Below are 21823 nucleotides of genomic sequence, written 5' to 3'. Positions count from 1 at the left end.
TCTCTAATTAGCAATAAAGAGAAGCCAAATGGTTACCTTTGGTTAAACGCTTAAAATTGCCGTCGCGGTATTAACTTTTGTCTATACATACATAGTTTGTTTTTGCTTTTTTTCGTAAACATTTATACAGTTTCTATTAATTTGTAGATAAAATATAGACAAAAGTCATGTAATAAGTGCTGGGTAAAGGGAGAGAGGGGGTAAGGTGCGGGTACCAACTTACATAATCGAGATGAAATTGTCTTTACTCAAATGGGGGAAATTGAGTGAGTGCAGAGTTGAGTGAAACAAATGAGCGTCTGGCGAATCGCCAATTCGCCGTCGTTGTAGCTCACTCGTTCTCTCTTTTTGTGTGTGTGTGTGTGTTTGAGTGTGAGTTTGCGTTGGTGGTGTGCATATTGGTGGTGTGTGTGCAACCAAATGGGCGGGACGCACTCAAGCGTCTCATAGCGTAGGCCAACACTGAACGGACCAATGGGAAAACCGCCATTTGCGCCACTCGAAAAAAACTACTATTAAGACTTTTTGTTAAGAAAGACCCACAATCCACACTATTTTTATACCCCCTGCAAAGAGAGTATATTACATTTCATTTAAAAGAAAGCATGCTGGAATATAAATTGTATATATGTTTCGGGAAATAACTTTAAGAGTTCAAAGAGCTAAAATTGGCATATCCTTTAACCAATCTATGGCTAAAGCTCTATAATTTCAGTTTTATTCCTCTTTATAATGTAAAATCCACATCAGCGATCGGATGGAAAAAAGCTTTAGCACAAAAACATTGTCTAATAGTGACAAATTTGACCAAGATCATATTAAGTACCTATATAGGTCTTACATAAACGTACGATTTAGAATTTAGCATTAAACCAAAAACTTAATGACTTTTCAAAGGATTATACAAGTTAATGTCCGTTTGCTGCTATTTATAACTGGGCGAAATTCAATCAAGATCGGAAAACTAAATTATAAAGCTTACATAAGAAGAAAATCAATCCGAAAAGTATATTTGGTTAAAAAAAGTTATTGTTTGATATCAGAAGACTATATTATATACCTATAGTCTTCTACCTGTAGGGCATAAGAGCTTCGGCACGATTGTAGTTAAGCCCGGCCCTCTGTGGTTGATAACTAAAATTAACTATCGAAATCTATTCTAGAAGATTTGCCAACTATTTTGGCGATTTATATCATCCGGTTTGTTTTTTTTTTTATTCTATGATTGATTAGTTTAATTATAAGCTTAATTAAACCCATATCACACTGCCATCGACTAATTATGCTTAGTTCTAATTGTGTTTTCTCTCTCTGTGTGTGTATGTGTGTGTGTGTGTCTCCCTCACATTCACATTCATTTTTCAGTGTATGGGGATGGGGTTTTTTTTTTGTTTTCGGGGCTGGTTGCCTTAATTATGGCTGGCCGCCATTATTTCTGACTGACCAAAAGTTCATAGCCAGATAAAGATCTAGTATCTACATGCAAATGGGGGAGTTTGAGCCGAAAAAAAACCAAGCCCAGACCCATGCATATTTGTGCTAGCCACGCTTCCTGTTTTTGCTGTTTGTTTTGGCCTGGCCCGGGTCTGGCTTTGGCTCTGAGTCGACTCCAAAGTAGACAAGAAATGCCCATAGGGCGGCCCCTTTTGGTTTTTTTTTTTTTTTTTTTATTATTGCTGTGGCGTTACGGACGCGGTGCTGTTTACCCACATGTAGGCATATGCATATGCTGATTTCGTTAGATCAGACTGGGAGAGACCAACGGCAACGGGGTGTAGGACATTATATGTATATGCAGTCTTGCTCAATTGGTAAACAGCAAGAACAAAGACAAAGACCAAGGAGTAGAGTATCCTCAAATTCGGCATAGACAATCACACATACTGTTCATTCTATGTCGGTGTATGTGTGTGTGCTTCTATTTTATTTTCATTTTTCTTCTTTTTTTGTTTTTGTCATTGTTAAAGTTTTCGTTTTTTTGCTTAGAGTTAGCGGAAATAGGTTCAAGTTTTGTGTTTTTGTTGGTCGGAAATGCTTAGCGCTTGTTCGGAATTATCAAAGGGTCGCTGTTTTTACTTCTTCTTCTTCTTTGCTCTTTTTCTTTTGTTATATGTATTTTTCTATTTACAATTTACATATTTACTTACGTGTATATATTGCATACACAGTATAGCAGCCTCCACATGAAAGACAAAACAAATCGATTTGTTTCGTGATGCCAAAGGCAATTAGAAGTTATTACAATTAACTTGCCATGATGCCAGAGATGGAACTAATTTACTCTGCTTCTTCTTCACACTATTTCAATCTACAAAAAAAATAAAATAACGAAAAAACGACAGCAACCAATTTAAATATATAAAAATCGTAGAAATCAACAACTTACCAAAAGTACTCTAGAATACTAAAGATATTGTAATCTTTGAACCAACAAATGATTTTAAAATTTGCTAAATTTATGTAATTCTCAACTAGATTTCGATTACTTTAAAATGTTCCGAGGCTCGAGGTCAGCAAACATTGCTAAAGAACTCAAGAATTGCAATGGTTGTTTTGTAAGTTGAATGTTAAAACTAGTTGCGACTTACAACCAACTAAATGAATGAAAAATGCTTTGGTAAAGCATACCCTAGGGCGCGAATAGAATGACATCAACATTCTTTGTTAGATTGGTTTCGGGCGGCTTTTACACAAAAAATATAAGTTATTGCTTGAATTATTTTTTAATTTTTGTTTTTAATGATAATATTTATTTATAATATGTAAGTATTCAATAATTCTAATCAGTTTACTGATAACACTTTATTGTACGGTGTGAAGAAACTTTAAACAATGCGTTTGCTTTGATCTTTTGACTGAGAAATGTTTGTGAACACTTTAACATAATACTCAACCTATTTTTGGGTTGAGACAATCTGAAAGACTGCATTTCGGTTTGACTTTTGCTGAAGGAAGTAGCAAAATCGGGTGTTTAATTTTCATCTTCATCAGCACGCACTTCTGAGCCTCGTTTGACTCCATCTCCTTTCACTCCAACTCTTACGACTTCGATTCCTACTCCTACTCCGCCTTCGCCTCTTCCTGATGCTTCTGCTGTTTCTGTTGTATGTCATGCAGATGATCCCCCTATTTAGCTACCGGCAACTGCCGAAATGTAATGATTAACTTCTCGCCATGGCTAAATTAAGAGAGTTTTTACTTAGCTGTCTCTCTCTGCTCCTCTCTCTCTCTCTCTCTCTCTCTGACTCACTATGTCCCTTGCCCATATCCTTGTTCTTATCCCAGCTCTCCAGCTTCCCAATATATTGCTATGAGCTAAAATTTCTGCAGCGGCAAGCAGCAGGCAGGCAGGCAGTCAGTCAGTCAGGCAGGCATTGGCATTGGTTGGTTTGCGTGTCTGGAGTGGAGTCTCAGAAATGATTTCCACATACCACAGCAGTTAAAGCCCTTAAGTCAGGGAGAAAATCCAATTAAATTCGGTAGCGAAAGAAATAAGTCCTACCACTGTGTCGGCAAAATGATTCTACATACATGTATTTGCGTCAACATTGATTTTGCCACAGAAACAGAACGAAACCGGGCAGGCAGGCAGGCAGGCAGCAGGCAACCAAGGCAAATCCAAGAGGAGGGAGGTACAAGGAGACAAACCAAGACGAAGACGGACAGAAAAGTAGTTCATGTGCATGGCGTGATTGAGGACGAAGTTGAGGACAACAGCAGCAACTGCAACTACTGCAGCAGCAGCGGCTTGATGCGAGTTTAAGCGTCGGTTTTGACTTTTCTGATATTCAGAAGACTGAGCCCGAGTCAATCTCACTCTCTTTCTCTCTCACTCACTCACACACTCTCTTAGCCGCAAAACCGTCGAAAAGTTGCGTGCCCATAGGTCTTCTGTGTAATTGCGCAACAATTGTCAGGAACCCGATTCCCGACTCAAAACTTGCTGCTGCTGTTGACGCTGACGTTGCCGCTCTTAAGGGCGCAGCAGCAGCACCAGCAAAAGCAAAAACCGCAATCAAGACACGGACACGTCATGGAGGAGAAAAAAAAAATAATACAAAAAACTCCTCCAGCTATGGCTACCTTTCGTGTCTGCGTCAAACTTGCGGAAATCTGATTTTTCAAAATTATTAACAACATGCAATGGCTAAATAGTTTTGCATTTGGATAACAAAAGCCGCTGCTGCCACTCCTCATGTCCTCCTCCTGGCTCACCGGCAATCTGCAAGTCTCACCTGAAAAGAAATTCAAAAACATGCTGAAACAGTATGAAGACTCAAACAAAAAGGTGTCGTCATTATACATACATTGAAACTGCAGCAGTTCAAAGGATCTAGACAAAGGCAAACAGTTCAAAGTTCAAAAACTATCGAGAAATTATCTGTAATCATAAATATTTACTCCATGAGTCATTGCATCGAAGAGTTATAGTCCATTTAACGATATTTTTCATTAATTGAATTTAACTCTTGCACATTAAAAATTTATCTTTCATTTACTGTTATATTTATTACGATCTTTTTCTAATTAAATAATATAACAACTAATCGTAAAATACGGTGAGTAACAAAAGCATTATGCATAATTGAATTTCAAACAATGTATTAAAATTCAAAATATACATATGTACATTCTCTCTTCTCTATTAACATCTTCTCGTGCTTTTGTCTTCGAAAGAATTTCTTCAACAAATATGTAAAATTGATATCCAATTGCAAAACGACATAGTAATTGAATTGAGTTGGGTTTGAAAATAATTCAAAATAATTTATAATATCTTTAACATATTTACTTGTTTTTGAAATAAAAACAGATGAAATGCAATAGGCGAAAGAGAAGTATATAGATATTTCAAAAGTTCATCACTGGGAAAAACAACTTTTAGGAGAATTGATAAACTGGATGAAAAAAATGTTGATTAAACTTAAGTACATAGCATTTCCATTGCAATTTTCACTTGTCAAATTTGTTTACAAATATAACCACATAGTTGATGAAACAAAAAGAAAGAAATCAACTTGGTTCAAAGCATTTTATTGAAATATTTAAAAGTGGAGAATTTGTTTTGACTGGCGGAACGTGTTTTTTTGTTTTACATTACAGGCCAATTTAAGATGAACCTTTGCAAATACAAATATTTCATGTATTTCTAACTTTTAAATGGGGGATCAAAGTATTGTTTAACGCTGCACATTGGTGTGTATTTTGGCCTAGGTCGGATCTCTTGGGTTGGAGGCAAATCTCGAACTTCGTGCAATTGTGCCAAGTGACCGCAACGTATAATTCACAAATTCAAATTTAAATACAAATTCAAAGTAGGAACGATCGAAAGCTGGCCAACCGTTATAGGGTTAATTAAATTCAGTGCACCCAAGCCCATTCCCGCTGTTGTTGCTCTTACCAACTACTACTAAGTACGCTTTCATTTCCAGTTAAAGTTTCTCTATTGCCGCCGCCGCGGCGCTGACGATGACGGCGACGGTGACGGTGACGGTGACGGGTGGCTGCTGCAATTAGAAGTTGCACAAAAAGCGCTACTCAAAGAAAAACACAAAAAAAAGCCACAGAAAAACAAGAGCAAAGTTACCATGTGTATGTGTGTGAATGAGAGAGAAGGAATAAAAAAAAAAAAACATGAAAAACAAAATGGCGATAAGTACCGCAATTTGCATATAAATGGACGTAGCTGAAACGTCTTTAGTCACCCGAATCTTGAGCAAACCATAGGAGCGATTAACATTGTTGTCGACTGCCAGTCAGCCAGCCAGCCAACTCACCAAAGCACTACCCACAGCACTCACAGTGTTTAAGTGTAGGCGGAGGTAGTCGAGGGAATGACTTTTCCCATGTCTGTGTGTATTTGTATGTAACGAAGCGCAATTGGCACTAGGAACAAGGCAAAAGGCACCACAAAATGGCGACCAAAAGCCGTCAGAGCGTGGCAAGCCAACACTTACACCCCAGCTTGGGTCATCCATTGAGCGGTGTTGGTGTTGGTACCCAACCCATACCATCGCACACCCACCCACCCATCCTCCATCCCATCTGCTACCTAGTAATTGCAATTGTTTTTGCTCGAGTTGCCTTTAGAAACGCGAACGCCAAACGTCGTCGGCGTGAACTCAGCTTGCAGAGCAAAACTAGCAAACTAGATGGTAAAAAAAAAGCAAGCAAACTCTGGTCTCACCCACTATTCCCCCCCCTGTCTCTTTATCCTCTCCTCGGCTCTTCTGTCCTTTCTCTCTCCATACATAGGTACATACATATATAGTAAACCATCCGCAATGCATTGTGTTATTATGCAAATGCCATTCACAGGTAATTACCACGCTGCACCGTTATAATTGCCTTTTGAAGCCCAGCTACGAATCACGATTGCAGTTTCGTTTCTATAGTTTGCAGCTCCCATCACCATCACCAACACCAACTCAAACCCCAACCCACCTACCACCATCGTCATCATCATCATCACAGCTAAAAAAAAAAAAAAAATTGGAACTGCCAACAAGATAGTGTAGGTAATGCCGGTGGCAGTAATTACTCTAGCGTTACAATATACTTTTCCTATATAGAGAGAGATTGCACACAGGTAAACTAGACAATACCAGGTCACTGGAGAAATTTCTGGGTACTACAAAATCAATGCTAATTAATTCTCTCCCTTTAATGTTTACCAAATGAGTTTATAAAGACGAAAAGATTAGGATAAAGATTGTAAGAAAGTTTATGTGGTTACAAATGAAGAAATAAAAAATTACATTGAATATACGAGCACAAAAAAAAAATTTTATAAAAAGTCAATAATCAAATTTAAGGAATCTAGTACTCCATTCATTGCTGGTTTTCCTTACGAATAACCTTTGAGAGATTTATATTTCAGTCATACGTTATACATCCACACGAAAACAACACAAAAAGTTCAGTAACCAAAAGTAAAATCCAAAAATAAAAAGTCAAGAATCAAATTTTAGGAATCTAGTGCTCCATTCCTTACTAGTTTTCCGCTCGCCTAACCTTTGAAAGATTTATATTTCATTCATAAGTTATACATCCACACGAAAACAACACAAAAAGTTCAGTAAGCAAAAGTAAATCAAAAAATAAAAAGTCAAGAATCAAATTTTAGGAATCTAGTGTTTCCAGGAAACAACAATATTTAGTTGACAATGGAACGGAATTGGAGAAAGAAGTACAAGAATCTTATGGATGCAGGACACCATACGACCATGAAAAGATTTTTTTCGATTTATTAAAGAATACAAGCGTACACACCCAGTAGATTCCATAGACCGTGATTTTGTGTATAAAGCGTTGAGGGCGTGGGAGGAGTTGCCCTCCGCCCAAAAACAACAATATTAAGGGTAGTCTATTACACATATCATTGACCCCAGTCGAAAAGAATTCCCAGTTTTTCTAAATTCTAAGTTCCAAAATTAAATGTGCAGTATTTGTAAGTATCTTTCATTTACCAGCGTCACATTTGTCTAACTGATGATCCTGTGATTCCCAACTAGTTGACGACAAAAGGTGCTACCGCTTTAAATAGTTCACACCAACGGTAGTAACAATTGATGGCTTTATGTAGAGTATTTTCATACCATCTACAAACGATACAAGTCCTTAATTTGGTGTATAAATCGACGTTATACAAGGATCCTTTACGGAATATTAAAGATGCTATGGGTATTCATAGTACCAATCCATTAATAGAGGTATTTTCATGATTTTTCCTAGGTAGGAACAGGTTTACTGTTAGAAGATTGCGAGTTTTCAATACATATTTCTTTATTCCAGGATTTCCAAAGGCCGCTGCTCTAGAAGAACTATTTATAGTTCATTGTATAAAGAAGCATTTAAAATCGAGAAGTTTGAATAATGTAAATTACATAACCTCATAGATTCTTAATTAATATTGGGTCAATGTTTATTCTTTGTTCTTGACAATCTTTTCTTCAAGACATAATCTGAATTGTTAAGTAGAGTATTTTCTATCTTTGGTCGTAAGTATTACCAATTATACTTAACTAAGCAGTGATTAACAAATTACTTTCTAAATATGCAAAAATCCAGCGTGTCCGAGTTGCTTTACAAATCTCGAATCATTTCATACCATCTTCAATCGATACCAGTCCATAATTTGGTGTTTAAATCGACGGTATACATGGATCCTTTACGGAATATTAAAGATGCTATGGGTATTCATAGTACCAATCCATTCATCGAGGTATTTTCATGATTTTTCCTAGGTAGGAAGAGGTTTACTGTTAGACCATTGCGAGTTTTCAATACATATGTCTTTATTCCAGGATTTCCAAAGGCCGCTGCTCTAGAAGAACTATTTAACCTCATAGATTCTTAATTAATTTTGGGTCAAAATGTTTATTCATTAGCTGTCAGAGCTTTTGGCTATATTGTTAATTAGTTGGAAATTTGTTAATGAATTGAAATGTTTGAAAGTTATTTAAGAAATAAATCAATGGTTATTTAGAACATAGTTTATTTGAAAGACGAAATACGAATTGTGCAAGAGTCATAGTTCCAAGGACTGCATCTGATAATTCAATTCATACGCTCATGGATACATGGATATGTAAATTGAATACTTAGTACCTAATTGAGATGTAGAACTGTGTGACTAAGTTGATGTTGCAATGGCGACAAACCAGATTCTTATCTCAACCAAAAGCGACTTAACCAGGCAAATGGAGATGACAATGGGGACATTTTGCAACAGCCTGAGAATGTGTGAAAGAGAGAGAGCGCGAGAGAAGACATCGCTTTGAGAGATGACGATGCTGATGACACCTTTTTGGCCATATGAGAAACAGCCGCAAAACACACACAGACAGACGGACAAACAGAGAGACAGATTGAACAACCGGCAGGCAGGCAGGCAGGCATGGGCAGACTCCCAGCTCAGACTTCACAACCAGATGGAGAACAGAGGCCCAAGGCAAGGGCAGGCAAATTAGAATAACTTAAATACGCGGCGGCAGGCATTAACCCAAGGTAACCCAGCATCCTTTTGCGCTACTCTACTCACTCTCACTTGGCCGCTTGCTCTGGCTCATTCCTATCAGAAAGTAATAAATCTGCCGCTGATCTGTCGTAAATCTTTTTCCGTTCCCTTCATGATTTACCCACATAAATCAAAATTATCGATGACTCGAACGCCGCTGGAAAGTGTTAAATCTGTTCGTCCCAAAAAAATAAAAAAAAAAAAAAGGAACACACGGCCCAGAAAAAGCGTAAACCCAACTGACAGAAGAAGATCCCAATTGTGTTTTGGACGGGGGGTGGGAACAAAGTGTCCTTAATTTGCATCGAGTTCATCATTTTGGACTTGTTCATTTTTGTGGTCATTCAATTCTTTCGGTTAATGCATTTAGCACTAAGCAATTATGGCCATTTGCAGCTTTGCAGTCATTTGAGTTCCAGCTGTCTTGGCATTTGAGAGCACCGAACTCACGCAATCACCTACAACCACTAGGAAGTCCTAGAGTTGTTGTATTGTAGGGAATAGATGATGGAATTCGTCACATGCAAAGTGAAATTATCTCTGGGGGCCCTTCTTTTGGCTAATTTCATTTAATTTTCGGTCTTTGTCAGTCAGTCAGTCAGACGAAGAAGCGACCGCTACAATTATAGCATATTTTCCCCAATTAATAATTAATAATTTGTTTGGGTCACGAAATGTTTTTTTTTTCGGTGTGTCTTTTGGTGTGTGAACTCTCTATGTTTTTATGTGTGTGTGTGTGTGTGTTTGTATGTGTGTTGTGTAGAGGGCAACCAACTTGAGAGAGCGACAAATATTTGGTTTCTTTTTTAGTTTTTGGGGGGTAAGAAAATCATCAAAATGAATAGGCGGCCCATGTCTAGGAACCGGCTGACTGAGACGTTTAATTGCTGTCACAAAAGTTGAGGTCGTTTTTTTTTTTTTTTTTTTTTTTTTGTCTTTTAGAGAAATGCTCGAGAAAATGGTTGAGAAATTTCCAAAAAGATGCCAGCAAGTGGAAATCTGTAAACACGCAAAGGCCACAAAAGTCAGTCAGAGGTGCAGAACATATTTTGTGTGTGAGCTGCTATATTTCCTTCCTGTGTCTCTGTCTCTTTGTCTACGTGTTGGTTCCTACTCATTCATTCATTCAGTCAGCCAGCCAGCCAGTCAGTCAGTTAGTCGATTTGGCAGTCAATCAAGGGCCCAACAGTTGGTTGATTGATTTTGAAAATTCCAAATTGTTCATAATGTGTGCAATTGGTCTGATTTGCTTCCGAATCTATGATTCTCTTTGGTTTTATTGATCCTTCTTCAACTGCTGTCATCCGTTTCCAATTAAAGGATTTAAGGCTTAATAATTGTAGTAACATTTTTCACACTCACTTCAGCTTAACAGAAAAACATTTACTTAAATGAAGTACTTTAAAATTTTGGAAAAATTAGATTGCCTAGATAACAGATTTAAGTATGTTTGAATCAATTTAAAAATGCATTCAATCTTTGGTGTATGCATTTTCATCTTCTATATTATCCAAGTGTAGAGTTATCTGGATGATTGGTATCACTGCCATAATTTGCTGCCCAAACACTCCTCCTAGGCTATGCCCCCCTGGCTCGCCGTACCCACTCTTCTACACTAGGCTTTCAGTACATTGCCATTCTACACGTTATGCGTCTTTGGTCAAGGCAAATTGTGATCAGCTTCTTATATATTTTAGTCCATGCACCAATAGAGACATCAACCACTAACACACCCCACCCTAACCCACTCGACATCACACCGCCCCACCGCATTGCAAGCCAGAGCGGGGAGAGCACTTGACTTGAGTTATGTGTGTCTCCGGCTGTGAATGAAGCGAATGTGCGTTCAGGATTGGCTAATGTACGGGTTCCAGCTTGAAGCTGTGGCAGTCACTGCCCACTCATGTTCGCATCTCGTCTTCGTTCTCCGTTTGCATTGCTTTCATCCCATCTCCCTGTTCGCCTCATCCCTCTGTTTCTCTCTTCCTCGCTCCCTCTTTCTCGACCATTCCTCCCAGTTTCGTATCATCAAAATTGTCGTTGGCTTGCAGTTAAATTAAGTCATAAATTCAGTATTTATCTGCTGAATGTAGTTTGTTGTCCGGTCATCACTTCAGCGTCAGCGCCTTTGTCGCCGCCACAGCCGCGCCTGGTCCAATGTCAGCCCCTAGATACAGTGGCATGAATGTCGACAATAACGAAACAATATTTATTAACAAGGATCTCTCTGGAACACAAACGGTTTCATCTAATATAGTTTCAGTTCGATCTAAAACAAGATCGAATTCTTTTAAAAAAAGAAAATGGCTAATCTTGAATATTATTGGTGGAGAGAGAGAGAGAGAGAGAGAGAGAGAGTTTGTGTTAAATGAAATAGTTACAATTTGGGCTATGCTCTTGTTTTTTTGCCCCACTGTGGCTGGTGCCTTGTCGAAACCGCGTTTTATCCACACATTGCTGTTGTTGCTTTTATGGCAGCCTCAGATAGCTTTGACTTTGCCTCGCATGTGTCAACCGGAGCAGCTCCTGCAGCCATCTCCCTCCCACCACCCTTTAGCCCCCTACAAGTCCGACCCCGAGCTTGCAGTCGCTCCCTTTTGTTGGATTCGAATTGTGGACTGGGTTAGAACTGTATTAAAGTTGCTTGGGGTTTTTAGTTGCTCACTTAGTTGCTGAGCGAATGCTTTTCGGCTGCCAGCCTGTTAGCCAGTTCCGTCCAGTGTGTGGCGTTGTGTATGTGTGTGTGTGTGTGTGTTAAGAGCATAATTGGATTGACTTGGCATTTTCCCCAAAAAGCTACCAGCTCTCCAACTTTAACAACGAATCCAGTTGAAACGGTTTCTCCATTTCTCCCCCCTCATCTCTTCCGATTACATTTCAACTTTTTGTCCATACAGATTTATTGCTGGACATCAATTAGGTGCCTTTTGAAAAGCAACTTATTTCGTTTACAATGGCCAATAGCTACAAATAAGTATATGTGGAGCTATGGCCAACGGCGGCAACACGTAATATTTGTACAAATCGTTGATAATTCAGATCAATACACAGCAAAAGTCGTTCACAAAATGTCAATTAGTCACTTTTTGACAATCCAATCACGAAATCTTTATCAGCATTTATTTAGTTTTTTTTCCCTCGTGTTTTGTCGTCGTTGTCTGTTTACTATTTCGGTATTGTCTTTGAGGGCATTTTTCAAATGTCAAATGCATCTAAGATCTGCATCAGATGATGATGATGGTGATGCTGGTACTTCTGCTGCTGTTGGCAATGCGGCGGCTGCTTTTCACCTGCTGCTGCTGCCGCTGCCTCTGGGGCCTCTGTGTCTCAGAGTCTCTGAGTCGCACAGTTGCAGGTAGCCGAGTGGCTGTGTGACAGACACGGACAAGTTGACAATGATGATGACACCCCAAGAGTGTGTACCACCACTTTTCTATCTCTATCTCTCCACCTCCAGCTCACGTGCGGCGAACGCTTCTGAGCGTGAAATATTTTGACGAATGGCAGACACTTAATCAAAAATCATCATCAAAAAGGGATCGATGCTTTAATATTGAGGTAGTGAAGGACCCAACAAAATAACAAAAAAAAAAAAAAAAACGATGCTGTGTGTGAGATTTCCGCCAAATACGGTTGCCTGGGAAAAGGGAATTAGTTAAACTTGTCAAAGTCGCGGGCTCAGAGGTCTACACGGCACTGGAACAAGGAACAATAATGACAATTCATTTGTGTTAACACATTATTAGGCTTCAGATACGACATCGGCTTCTCCTTACTTATCAATCTTAATAATGTTGTTGCAAGAGGTTTTTATATGAGCTACGTGACACACATGTGCACCTCACCTTGCCTCATTTCACATGTGAAATTGTGTTGATTGGGTCGCGCGACTCTTCTTGCCTGTTGTTGTAGGGACAACATCCAACCAAACAAATTGCCAAACATTTATCAATAATTTACACAAAAAATTTTAAAACAACAAGAAACCAAAAAAAACGTGACGAATTAACAGAGTTTTTTTCATAAGCCAATAATATGGTTAAACTTAAATCTAATGCATGACGGAATGCGCATCAGGCACACCGAAATGCTGTATCAATATATCGGTTTTCCATCAATTTTCATATGCAATTAGTAATATAGTGTCTCTTCTAGGTGTGTGCGATAAAGTACAACATTTTGATTGATTATAGCAACACCCAGGTTTTATGAACAATACAAGTTTTTGAAATCTCTAAATAGTTTTCATAGTTTTTCTCTAATCCAAAATCATTTGCAGAGTGATTTTGATATTTCTTCTATCAATTAAATACAAGATGAACTCTGATAATATGTATAAGTTTTGTCTCGCTTGGGTCACTCGATCAAGTTGTAATTCACAATATGTTTTGGTTTTGAAGTTCTTAAGACTTTAACTGGTCATCCAGAATAGGTATTCACAAGTGGAGCTCACAGCCTAGTTTCGTTTAAAGTAAGAGCATCTAACAGGTCTTTAAGGACAGAAGAAAGTCTAATAACAATATCCATTTATGACTTTTACAGAATTGTCTGTAATGCCGTTAAAAAGTAGTTTTATATCTATAAAGTATATCCGAAAAGTAATCATTTACCAGATATTTCAGCTTACTTTACTTACTTTTAAGGCTAATAAGTTTTAACCCTTTTTTTCTGTATATAACAATGAGTAAACACATTGTTATGCTGCAGATGCTGTGTGATCTAAGCCCAGTAATTATAAGTCTATAAAATTGATCAGGAAACAAATGCTAAAATCACGCAATCCAATCGAAAACCAAACCAATCACCAATCACCAAGCACCAAAAGGGGAGCAAGCACAAAGGGAGAGCGCTAAAAGGAACAACTGTGGAAATAAAAAATAAAACACCGCCATCCACCATCCTAAGGTCGGTCGGATTGCTTCATCCGACAGGCAGGCAGGTGATGAGACATCATGCAAGGCTGTTTGCGATACATACATAGATAGGTTATTAGAGCAACAGAAGCACGGGAGCTGCTGCTGCTGCTGCCGTTGTTGTTGTTGTTGTTGGTGCTGCTGTCTATAGTATGTATATCTGAGTGCATGGCAAGCGCACGCGATTGATTAAAAACTACCAAAGCCTACCGCGAAGATCGAAGATCGTTGGCATCGACTAATTTTCATAGACAGACACCGAACGATGGACACGCGCAGGATGCCAACTCAAACCTCATACAGAGTCATCTTGCAACGCGTTGCCCCAAAAACTTCACCTGTCCGCTGCCGCAGTATTTCCGCCGGCTACATACCACACAAAAAACGAACAAAAAAACAAAACCTCAAATGTTGCATCATTATCGGAAGACAGAAACAAAAAAAAAAAAAAAAAACCGAAACACAACTTGTACATTTTTTCCTGATGTATTCTCGTCGTTGTTGTTGTTGTTGTTGTGTTTTTCTTTTTAAAATTTATGCCATATTGACTTTGTTGCTCTAATTTTTTCCGCTGGTTATCGTCCTTTTCATTTTAATCAACAGCCAAAAGTCACCTTTGGCTTCTTGCTTCATGTTCTTCTTGTATATTTTGTTTTTTTGATGAATTGATGATGGGGTCTGTGAGTTTTTGTGTGTCTGTGTGTGGGGAAAACGCCTAGCTGCTGGAACCCTTTTTGTGTGCTGATGCAGTTTTTCTTAATTTGGAATTTATTTAAATCCACATGAAAGTGGTGGAAGGGTGCCGCCGTTCCGTCACTCAGACTTGACTCAGTCAAGTCAGTCACATTCCCCATACACACTTGGAACATGTGTGTGTGTGTGAGTGTGTTGGGGTTCGTCGCCTTCGTTTTTGGCAGGTGCAGTTGCTGCTAATGCATAAATAACGCATTTTGTATATGTGTTTTTTTTTTTTTGTTTTAGGTTCAGTTCGTAGCCCTTTTTGTATTTTTTTTTTTTGCTTTCCTTGCGACCATCCTCCTTTCAAAAAATTTTAAAAGGCGTTTAGCTTGTTACCTTTTAATAATACCATTTAATTCCCCGCTGCGTTGTTGGCCCCGTGAACTGGTCATGGCGTAGGCGCGCAACCAACCATCAATCAGCTTGAAGATAGCGCCGCAAACACACACACACACACACACACAAAATACTACACAACATTTTAAAGTGCAATTCATATTTCATTTTCTCCTCCCGGTTTTTGTTGTCGTTTTCATTTCTTTTCCTTTTTTTTTTTGCGGATCATGTTAGACCCATTTTTTACTAGAAGACACTTGATCATTTGGCAGCTGAAGATGCCCTTTACATTCTGCCAATGCTTGAACTCTAGTCTTTTCGTAGTCCATGGTTGTTTGTCACTTTAGTGATCTTTTGGATCATCACTCTTTAGCTTAGCCTTGGCTAGACATGGCTCTTCCAGAAATTCAACCCTATAATATCTCACTTAAGTTAAGACAAGATCCCAGACTTAGCTATTACTTTCTTTTCCATCATCCACTCTCATTATTTTTTATTTGGATTTTTTCTTAGCGTTTCTTAACTACATTTTAGTCAGCAAGCGAAAAATTTAAAAAATCCTTGGGGTAAATTCGTCTCACTGTATAAGATTGGGCATAAGGGACAATTTCAATTTGGAAGTACAACATTATATATTCTGCATAAATCTAACTTAATACTGAGCTAGTTAAATCGACTACTGGAGACTTGATAAACATATTTATTTTAAGTTTTTTATCCTTGACTTGTAAATGAATTGAAAATTTAGTTGAACTTGTCGGAATTGAATAATTCGAAAGATTTATGTTATAATTAAATGATTCTAGCTTGTCTGTTTTAATATTCTAATCATTTCTAAACGTAAAACGGTTTCATTTTCGAATCGTTTTGAAATTAGAAAAATAAACGATAGACTTGAGGTGGGTAAATACTAAGAAGCTCACCAAGTCAAACAAATTTATCTAGAAACGTATTTTAGTATATATTAATATATATATTATAGTGGGTCAATTTGTAAGGACATAAAAACGTCATAACCGTCCATCAGATTCAACCCAAAACTTGAGGCTTCTTAATGCAGGCTCGGAACTCATTTTTAGAATCTAATTTAGAATTTAGACATTTGGTTTCTTTGTGAAAATATCTTAGAATTCTTCGTAGAATCCGAATCTGGTGGACGAAAAGATAGTAAATGGAAAAGTCTGCTTAAATTTACTTTAATATCATAGTAAAGGCTATTAATCTTTACATATAATCGTGACCAGCTTAAGAAGCCTTTCCTTCGGTGCATATCAACTTCATGCCCTTAATTTTAAAATTACTGTAATGAATCTTAGTTTTTAAGCTTTTTATGGCCTAATTGAGATACAGATAGATTGAATTGGACTACTATAACTTAAAGCTGCCATAGAATGTATTGAAATCGAAAAATCTACATAGCTGAGAAATATCTGATAATTATAAATATCTTTTTATACTAGGATAAATATTATAGAATATGTATGAGCAAATCTTATGAAACACAAATAATTATATTTAATAAACGGAACATTTTGAAGGAATTTGTTTTGCAAAAACTTAATCATTTAAAAACTTAGTTTCTTTGATAACATGTCAATTGATTTTATAAAATTGCCTATTAGTTAAAAATAAGCGCATTAAAGTATGCTTAACCAAAATAAATTCAAATTATGTTTTGACACTCTTTAAGGATTTCTCTAAAACCAACCCAGAAGGGGTTAAAATTTCTCCGATGAAATTTACATAAGATTTAATATTCAGCTTATGGTTACAAAAAGTGTCCGAGTTTTGCTTAAAATCGATTTGATATACTACCCACACACACAAATGAAAATAAAGAAAATCAAAGAAAATGTAACAAACAGCACCCTTCAAGGTCTTACTTTGCACACAGTCAGCCATAATTATCTGGACATGTGTGTTAGTGCAAACCAATTTTCCATATTCAATAATTCCCTTTTGTATTTTGACATGAATATTCTGTTGAATTTCCACACGTTTTCAAACAGGGGATGAATATGATGGGGTTGCCGGTGGAGTGTACAAAGTATAGGATAAAGGAGGTGGTGGATGTGGAGGTGGTTCTGTCAAAGGCGTGCTGAAATTCCAATGGATAATAGTTTAATGCAACTATGGTTGACGCAACGCTAATGGCCGCCCTAACACACCCTGTGGGTTCCCCACAACCCGTCTCCCTTTTTGGGTAGAAGAAAGGAGTGTATGGCGTGGAAATGGGGTGAGTGGGCCCAGTAGCTGGGCTGACCGATGGCTGCTGCTGCTATTGCTGCTGGTCATTGAGCGAGGGTGTTTTGACATGGCAGCCAGCCAGCCAGCTGGCCCAGCCGGGCTAAATTACGAATAAATTATGGCACTGGCCAGAGAGTAATGCATGTGAGAAGGAGGGGCGGAATCAGGGTATATGGACAAGAAGGAGCAGAAGAAGAGGTATTCGATTCCGCCTCCATTAAATACAAAAAAAAAAAAAAAAAACCTCAACCAGTAGTCGAGCAGTGAAAGGCGCCTTTTGGCCACTTGGAAATTGAATCATGCCCGAGTTACCAAGATCGACTTCCAGACATTTGGCTTGCAGGAAACCGAAGACACCGAAATTGCAGGGTAGCCAGCGACCAACCGACAATTGTCGATCGCGCTTCAGACTATGGAGGAGAAAAAGAGAGAGGGAGAGTGAAAAAGAGAATGAGAGAGGGAGGTAGATGTAGTTGGAGTGCTCTTATGTTGGCTGAAATGCGGCTGCGGCCGTGTTTGCGTTTGTGTTTATGAAGTTGTGGATTTTTCAAGTTGGATTAATTTTCAAGCTGACTGCAATTACAAGCCGTAAATTTGTCAAGGCGCGATAAATGTGCAGCAGCCGAGCTCGAGAGACCAAGACCAAGAAACCGAGTCTGATGGCGGCAGGCTAATGCATGTAATCTGCCACTCAACACCCTGGCCACAAGAGGCCAGCCAGGTCGAGGCATGGGTTCAATCGGTATCCATATGGATTCGTTCCCTCTCCTTGCCTCACTCTCACAGACCATAATCAGCAACAAATTAAATAGCTGGAGAGAAGGAAGTATAACGATCATGGAGTGGGATGGCTGGAGACTGAGAGAAGTCGGGAGAGTTGGCTTCTTTTTTTATTTTTCGTTTTTGTTCTTTGTTTTGCTGCCGGACGCAAATTGCTTCAGGTCAATGCCAATTCATGCTCACATTTTGGGGCTGGTTAATTAAATACGGATTTCATTTTAATGGCCGATAAAACTTGATGAGAAACTTTAATGGTCAGAACCAGATACATTGGCGATGGAATCGCTAAATCACCGTTAAAGCGATAAGATGGCCAATAACCGCCAGCCGCAACTATGCCAACAGCAACAGCAAACAACAACACCAACAATAATAATCACAGCAAGCTTAAACCGCTTTTTACGAGCCAATTGGCAACGCAGTCCAGTCTGTCAGTCCATCGCCAATTCCATCTCCATCTCCAGCTACAAAATCCAACTCCATACGCCTCCGCCATCGCGCCATCCATCGACCGTCCCATAGTCATCGTCTTCTACTTCTACTTCTCTCCTCCGTCAGTATACTCCTTGTTAGTTGGCTCTTACATTGTTGCCGAGGTGCACAAAATTAACTGCTGCTGATGAATGTCGCCGACCCCCTGTGCCCAATAGCCAACAACAACAGGCCAACAGACCACGGACAACCAACGGGGCAACAGCCAACTGGAGCGCCGTTTCCCAAAGTCACTGACAAAAATGTTGTAAGCCTCAGCTTTGACTTGGTGTCCGCATTTTGGGGCCCAAAAGATACTAGCCCATAGGAGGCAAAGAATGTGTATGAGCGAGAGAATGAGAAAGGGAGGGGTAAGCGAGAGTATTAAATTAAAATGTTGCACTTGGGTTCTACCCCCCTTCATTTGGCATATATGCATACATACATAGGTAGATGGAGGCAAACGGAGGTAGGTGCAACCCCATCCCCCTGACTGGAATGACTACAACTGACGCGCTCATTAAAAACGCCATAAATGCAATAAAACGTAGAGCAAACATCGATTAAACAATATTTATGGGGCTTCACTTGCACATTGTTCGTTGGTTCTCTCTTTCTGAGCTGCTGCCGCTGTTTCTGTTGCTGCTGCTGCTGCTGCTGCTGCTGGGTAGCCGAGGCCAACACAACCTCGGCCCACCTTTATTAGGCGTACAAGAAAATCCGCCCCTAGTTATTCTGCTCATGGGGTTTTTCTTGCTTGTTCTTTTCATTGTTTTCTTTTTTCATTTCTTGTACAGCACAAAATAAACCCAAATCCGATTAGATTTGTGCAACAAAATCATATTCTACGATTTATTGTGAACAACAACTGCAATTCAAAGCTTTAAAGATCAATATTACCTAAAACCAGGACGAAGAAGTTTTAACTGACTTCTTAGTCACACCTATGTTTAGATTAACCTAATACCAAGTCAAGCTATTTTCAGTTTAAAAGCAAATTCTTATATCCTTTAGCCATGGAATAAAAAGGTATTTTGGGAACTTGAAGGCGCCAAATTGAATATATTCAAACAATAATGACATTGGCCCTCTAGATTAGATTTGAATTCATGACATTGAATTCCTGTGATTTTTCAACCCCTTAACCTTTTTCTCTAATTCTCATAATTTCAAAACTTAACTCAAGTCTCTGTTATAGTTTAAAGTTTTGTGCAAAATAAAACTCTCTATCGGAATACAGTAAAACCTTGCCTTCTCGCCTCCTCCAATAACCGAACACCTCCCATAGACGAACAAATTTTTATATTTTTTATCCAAGAAGAAGATTTGGCAGAAGAATTTTAAAAAATACATAATACACTTCTGAAGTATTTGTGAAAGCGAATTCGAAAACATCGTTTATAATAGATTTTTTTTAAGACTAAACAAACTGTAACAGAAGTGAAAATAAACAAAAGTTTTCTGTAATAAAAAGGCATTTAATCAAAGAAAATAAATGAAACCATTTTCTACTACTATATGTATTTACATACCTTGAGTGACTATTGTTACAGTTAAAGGTTTATGATAGACAAAACGTTAAATATCTTAACAATAATATTAAACAGTTAGTTGTACCTCTTTTTATTCACATAGTACATACATCTAGTTATTGATTGTCAAATAAATTGTATCATTATACTCTATCTATCGATTTCTTTACCAGGCTTCATTTCCTATTGACCACTTTAACGGGTTAATGTTGAAACAAATCACTGTCAATGTCTGAACTGAATCCCCATTTGAATTCTATATATGTATATTTTTCGAAACCTTCTTTAAGGGAGGTGAGACGGTATGATCGATAAGTTTGTAGAATTTCAAACACATGTCGATGGTTAGTAATTGTCATGATATTGCATAACCCATGACTACATGGCACAGCTGAATCATTGACAGCTTCATTTCTGGGCCATCAGAATATTATTATGTAAATTATGGCGAAATTAATAAACTTTGGACCAACCTTTTTCTGGCTCAATTTGGGATGGATATATTAATTTTTGTGGATTCAATATCAACAATTTTCGCAGTTTGTTGTTGTGGTCGAAAAGGATGCGACTGTGTGTGTGTGTGTGTGTGCGAAAGGCAGATGTTTGTTAGTGTTGGCTCAACATCATCGACATCCTCATCCTTGCCATTCCAGCCAGAGATCAAGTGTTGAGACAATGGCAGTGCGCGGCGCTCAATGAATAACAATTACAGCTATTAATCTTTGGGCCCCGAAACTAAACTGCCAGGAGAGATCGGTTAGGGCAGAAGGTAGCTTGTGGTTAGGCGGTTTTCTGTTTTTTGTGATATCTTTTTTTTTTTTGCCTGCAATTTGCGGCCCATTTATTTATTTGTTAAGTGGCCGTAAAAATGGTCACGGCAAGGCACTAAGCTGCGTTATTTTTTTCTTTTTTTTTTATTAATTTATACATATTGTATAAGTAATAATTGTGCGGAAAACGGAAACAATGGAGGTTGTGTAATGCGGCTCTGCCATCTGGTGTGTGTTTGGCCAGAAGGGGCCGGACCGGGCCAAGTCAGTCAGTCAGCCAAGTCAGACAGCCTGCTCGACCTGGCTTGGCCTGTGGCTGTGTGCAATGGTAAGGAGTGAAAATTGCAGGTAATTACCCATACACATACACACACACACACACACACATACACAGAGATAGACATTTAGCCAAGGCTTTTGCATATCCATGCGCCATTGGTGGGTTAGGTAGGTAGGTAAATGTGGTCATTATCTGTCTTTGGAAATTTGACCAACGCCAAGGCGGACAAACTACTGCACTCGGCATAGTTGCGACTCGACCAATGCTTGGCCAGAGCGAGAGAGAGCGCACACACAGTCAGTTTCAGATCCGCCATATAATACCTAAGTACATACAATAAGTAGTCACCGCCACCGCCACCGCCGCCGTTGCCGTTGCTGTTGCCGCTGCGACCCGGCAAACAGGAAGCACTCGCGATGGCGATCAGCGAACACTTGCTTAAGGCCATGGCCATTATGGGTAAAGTAAAGTAGCTGCCAATTCTGGCCACTGCAGACCGTCCCGTATACATATGTAGTAATCATGCAGTCCTAACTATCTTCATCTCCACCTCTCTGTCTCTCTGTATCTGTGTCTCTCTGTCGCTCTATCGCTCTATCTCTATCTTATTTATAGCTATATACTTTTATACTAGACATAAATTTTTGCGCCAATGCTTTTGCCTGCAAATACAGAAGGAAATGTACATATGTATATATCGTGAAAATTAGTCATCAATCTAAAGTTGTATATCTTAA

General features: G+C 38.6%; 1 long non-coding RNA gene across 6 annotated transcripts; it reads left to right on the top strand.

The window, feature by feature from the left end:
- Positions 1-6898: 6898 nt before the first annotated feature.
- LOC137574161 (uncharacterized) lies at positions 6899-8494 on the top strand. Of its 6 annotated transcripts, none has more exons than XR_011031952.1 (6): positions 6899-7073; positions 7144-7450; positions 7515-7734; positions 7795-8000; positions 8071-8246; positions 8307-8494. It is a non-coding gene; the product is annotated as an uncharacterized lncRNA (long non-coding RNA). The 6 variants fall into 6 exon arrangements; XR_011031951.1 differs by having other exon boundaries at positions 7135-7450; XR_011031950.1 differs by having other exon boundaries at positions 6899-7078; positions 7135-7450.
- Positions 8495-21823: the final 13329 nt, after the last annotated feature.

Source organism: Drosophila tropicalis, unplaced genomic scaffold, assembly GCF_018151085.1.
Source record: "Drosophila tropicalis isolate 14030-0801.00 unplaced genomic scaffold, ASM1815108v1 contig_443, whole genome shotgun sequence".
In the NCBI taxonomy this organism is placed as follows: Eukaryota; Metazoa; Arthropoda; class Insecta; order Diptera; family Drosophilidae; genus Drosophila; species Drosophila tropicalis.
The sequence above is the reverse complement of the archived record's forward strand: the minus strand, read 5'-3'. Positions and strand labels throughout refer to the sequence as shown.